Here is a 5,515-nt window from a genome sequence, read left to right as displayed (position 1 = left end):
AACCCTTGAATTGGCTTTCTGTTACACTTTCCTAATAAGGGAAGTGATGTGGTTTGGCTGTGTCCCCATTGAAATCCCACTATGAATTGTAACAATCCCCACATGTCAAGGGCAGGGCCACGTGGAGATAATTGAATCATGGAGTCGGTTTCCTCCATACTGTTCTCATGGTAGTGAATAAATCTCACAAGATCTGGTGGTTTTATAAATGGAAGTCCCCCTGTGCAAGCTCTCTTGCCTGCTGCCATGTAGGACATGACTTTACTCCTCTTTTGCCTTCTGCCATGATTGTGAGGCCTCCCCAGCCAGTGGAACTGTGAGTCAATTAAACCTCTTTCCTTTATAAATTAACCCGTCTTGGGTATGTCTTTATTAGCAGTGTGAGAGCAGACTAATACAGGAAGTAAGTGAAGGGGGGCTGGTGATGCTACCTTACCGTTTCCAGATAGAGTTGAAAGTCCAGTTTCCCTTCTGTTAGCACTTGAATGGAGAGTATTTTTTCACTACTGTTGCAGGGGTAAGCTCATTACCACTGAACAACAGTGAAAGTGCTGACTTTCCTCTAGGCCTCCTCTAATGGTGGGAAGGACAAGGGGTGCCCTGTTACTCCCTGTGTGTGGGAGTCAAAGATCCCAATGTTATCACTACTGATATGCGGTAGGAGGGCATTACTGACCAGCAGGGATGAAAATTCCATTTTTCTGCTTGGTTGGCATCATCACCCTCTAGTGCAAGTGCTGGGCATCTAATCATAGCCTCATAAAGGCAGAAGTATAGGCTTTCCACTCGTCTTTTGCTGGGGATGGGAAGGGGTCACAGTTTTATTCTCTCGTGTCGATTCCACTGGAGAAGCTATTGTCTAAAAAGCTATTGTCTAAGTTTTCTGTCTTGCTAGGCTGCCTGTTTCTTTTTCCTCTGCCTAGAGAGAAAGGCCTTTGTTGGGGCTTTTAAAATCTTTATCCATTTGTGTTTTTGTATTGTCTGCTTCTTCAGTTCCAAGTCTGGGGCATATAAGTCAAAAAGAAAACTCAGGGAATTTATGTCATTCCTTGGGTCCTGAGGGTCCTGTATTACTTCGTCCTCATGCTGCTGATAAAGACATATCCAAGACTGGGTAATTTATAAAGGAAAGAGGTTTAATTGACTCACATTTCTGCAGGGCTAGGGCTTGCACCCTCTGAAGCAACATCCTGAGCTGTCCTTTGGCACCTTTTAGCTATGGCTGGAGTGACTGGGATGCTGGGCACCAAGTTCCAACCCTGCACACAGCAGGGGGGCCCTGGACCCAGTCCAGGAAACCATTTTTCCCTCAGGAAACTTGTGGCAGAAGGGGAAGCAAACATGTCCTTCTTCACATGATGACAGCAGAGTAAGTGCTAAGCAAAAGGAGGAAAACCCCCTTACAAACCATCGGATCTCATGAGAACCCACAGTATCACGAGAACAGCAGCATGGGAGTAACCACCCCCATGATTCAATTACCTCCCTCCCATGGCACATGGGGATTGTGGGAACTACAATTCAATATGAGATTTGGGTGGGGACACAGCAAAACCCTATCAGGTCCCCGGCTTTTCCATCTTTTCTCCATCTTTCAGAACCTCTTACGTAAGTTTTATGTATAATGCCCAGGGTTTTTTGTTGTACTTAATGAGAGGAATAGGGAAAAGTACAAATTATCGTCCTGGAAGTGGAAGACTCCTTACAGATTTTTTTTTGTAGTTCTATCAATTACTGAGGAAAAGATGTTAAAATATACACTACTTTAGGATGTACTTATGGATAATATGTGTAAGATGCCTAGCACTGTGCTTGGTACAGGTTAAGTTCTTATTGTTCAATCATCCCACAGATATTTCTTGAGCACCCATTACATGTCAGGCAATGTTCGTCAGATATTCAACAGGGAGCGTAACAAAGTCCCTGCCCTTATGGAACTTATATTTTAGCAGAAGGAGACAGATGTTAAACAAATAAATTAATAGTTAAGTGGTGCCGTGGACAGATATGAAGCAAATCAAGGAGATAAGAAGCGTAAGTGGCAGGGTAGGGAGAAATGGTTGTTTGTTTTATACTGGGTGGCCAGGGAAGGTTTCTCTAATAAGGTGTAATTTGACCAGAATCCTGAAGACATTAAGGAGCAAGCCACATGGATATCTGGGTGAAGAGCCTCTGCTGTGGTGAAATGACAGATGACTGACCTTATTTGTAAGGGAAGAATGTCATCAGAACCTTTTGCTTGTTAGGGTATGGTGGAACTCAGAACAGCGTATTACTTCCAGAAGAAAGAGTTAGATGATCATGCCCTAGGTCTGGCTTTCCCATCTATTAGTCATACAACCTTTGACAAAGCACAGTCTTCTTTGTACCTCAGTTTCCAAAAGGATTCTCTTTATCTCACATGGTTGTGAGAATCCAGTGACTGACAAATTACACATAAAAAAGCATTTTACAAATGAAGCAAAGGGTTCTATAGATGTAAGATATTATAATTGTATCATTATTACTTCCAGTGCTATCTAACTTGGAATAAAAAACATTTAGATTATATTTTAGAGATTATTTTTAGCTCAACCTCCTAATTGCAAGGATAAAAAAACAAGCCCAGGCCAGGCGCGGTGGCTCATGCCTGTAATCCCAGCACTGTGGGAGGCTGAGGCAGGCGGATCACAAGGTCAGGAGATTGAGACCATCCTGGCTAACATGGTGAAACCCCGTCTCTGCTAAAAATACAAAAAAAAAAAAAAAAAAATTATCCAGGCGTGGTGGTGGGCACCTGTAGTCCCAACTACTCGGGAGGTGAGGCAGGAGAATGGCGTGAACCCAGGAGGCGGAGCTTGCAGTGAGCCGAGATCGCGCCACTGCACTCCGGCCTGGTCGACAGAGCTTGACTCCGTCTCAAAAAAAAGAGAAAAAAAAGAGATTAAATAAAATGACCATCCTTTAGGGTCCCAAGAATTCAGACTCTAATAGGAGATTGGGATATAAGATAGATAGAAGAGGTAATGCTGTGGAGTAGAAGGATCCTGAGATTTCTTCTATTCTTAATACCTGTTTGGTTATTTGAACACTTGTGAATGGAGTGGAAAGAAGAAGATTTATGATATTTCCAGTGTTAGTCACAGAATTTGTTTCTAGTAACCATGGTTTTTAAGTTCTCAGAACAGAGAGAAAAAAAGGGACTGGCGTTGTTACAGATTCTTAGGGGGTTTTATTAGCGTCATGACGCTTGACTTACCAAAAACACTAGGGTATGGTCATCTTTGCCTAGTTCTCTGTGTGTGCTTTAAATAGTTTTATTTGTAAGTTAGAGAAGAAGTCCCTTGCTTTTTTTTTTTTTTTTTTTTTAACGTTTCAGTCTTTTCCAGTCTCCATTTCTTTCTGTCACACTAAGTGTTAGTGTTACAATCAGGTAGGAATTGAACTTAAACTACCTGTCTTGGTCCTAATTCAGACTTGTGTATTCTTGGAGACAGCCTCTGCCTTCTCCTTGCATGCATCCTGTTTGGGTTCTCAGATCCAGCAGCACTAGGTTAGAAACAGTCACCAAATCTCAGTAATACCTCATATCAATTAAAGGAAAGATGAAGAGTGCTATAAGCTGTCCTAGATTATTATGTGTGGCTTTATTGTAGTAGATAAGGAAGTAAGTCTATAAATCAGCTAGTCTGAGGAAAATGAGGAAAAATATTAACCAGAATAACTGTGACTCTATGTGCTTGCTCCTTTAATCAGGAAACCCATAATAATTGACCCATAGGTAATAGAATACACTCTCGACTCTCTACATAAGCAATTATTTAAGTTAGGAGTCAGAATAATGAAGCAATTGCTCAGTGCTTTTGAGGTCAGTAGATTAACTCTCCAGAGCTTAATTAAAAAGCAATAATAAATGCCTGCTCTAGGGAGGATGTTTCATTAGTCTTCATCATGGCCTAGGTGAAGTATTCCTAATAATTATTTTCTACCCCTTTAAAATTCTCCTCTTATGAAGCAAGCTTCTCACTGCTAGTTAGGATTCCCACATTGGGGAAGGAGAGTTCACAAAGTAGCCCCTCCATTAGAAAAGCCTAACTTTGAAAAGACAGCACCACTATAAAAGAATAAATTGGTATTCTCTTATCTTATTTTTGGAAGAAGCAAAATATTAAATTTTAAGAAAATATCAAAGAGAAGAACACTATGGCAATGGTTATGATAAAATTTTGGTCATATTCTTTTTGAAATTAAGAATTAAATTTCCTTTACAGTTCCTCCTTAAAATATACAAGATACTGAGAAAAGTCAGACTCCTTTTCTGGAGCAAAATTGACAGAACTTTTGGATAAGTATTTCTCTTGACCTTCTAATTCTACATACAGTAAGCAGAACTTCATCTTCATCATGGCCTAGGTGAAGTATTCCTAATAAGTAAGCAAAACTGTATGTAGAATTAGAAGGTCTAGAAGGTCAACAAAAGATTTATCTAAAAGTTCTGTCTATTTTTCTTGGAGAAGGAGACAGTTCAGAGGAAAATAATTTATTCCAAAGGGAAATGAAATCTGTAACCAAAAGTAACTGGGAGGTTTGAATGCTGTGAAAATGTTTAACTTCTTCCGTTCTTTCAAGCCCTTTCTTTATACTGTTAGAACTGTGCATTCATTCTGCATTCTTGTTCATTTCCATCACCATCATCCATTCTTGTTCATTTCCATCACCATCAGCCATTCTTGTTCATTTCCATCACCACCATCTCTAATTTTGACCATTTAATAGCCTCCTAAATAGTCTTTGCAGGCTTTGATCTTTCCCACCTTACTCATTCCTCCGTACTGCTGCCATAATTGTGTCAACTCTACTCTTCAAGAAATTGGATCAGTTTGATGTGTGTCCTTATTCCTTAGCACTACATGTGAGGCCATACCCTTCACAGCCAGGCCTTAACTTCCGTATCTGGCCTCATCTGCTCCCCTTTGCTCATGAAGCCTATGCTAAAACTATGCTGAAATCTCATGCTTGTTTTCTTTTCTTCGAATGATCACATATTTTTTTTCTCTTTCACCTAATAACTGTCTGGTCATCTTTTAGGAACTAGCTCATAGTCTCCTTTGAGAAGCCTCTCTGGATTTCCAAAGTTAGCAGCTCAGTCTATGTTATTGCCACACTTGTTTTTCACACTTATGTCAGAGCATGTATGTTGGACATACATACAGCATGTATCTGTTTGAATTGCCGTCTTCCACACTGGATTAAACTCCTCAAAGAGGGATAACTATCATATCTTTGGTGTCCATTTCTGGACCAGACATATAGTTGATACTCAGTAAACTTGGTTGAATGGAATTGAGAGTGCATTTGTCACCTTCATGTCTCCTCAGAATATCTTATTTCGTTTACCTTCTTTTAAAGTTGGGTTTACTGCCCACATTCATTTTTGTTATCATCTCTGATTGCACATAGTAGGAGCTCCACAAATGTTGAATAAAGGCATTAGTTCTATTAGCACTAAAGAGCGTATAATTAAGGGACAAATGTA

This window comes from Rhinopithecus bieti, unplaced genomic scaffold, assembly GCF_001698545.2.
Source record: "Rhinopithecus bieti isolate Rb0 unplaced genomic scaffold, ASM169854v2 scaffold_31527, whole genome shotgun sequence".
NCBI classification, from domain to species: Eukaryota; Metazoa; Chordata; class Mammalia; order Primates; family Cercopithecidae; genus Rhinopithecus; species Rhinopithecus bieti.
This window is presented reverse-complemented; position numbering follows the sequence as displayed.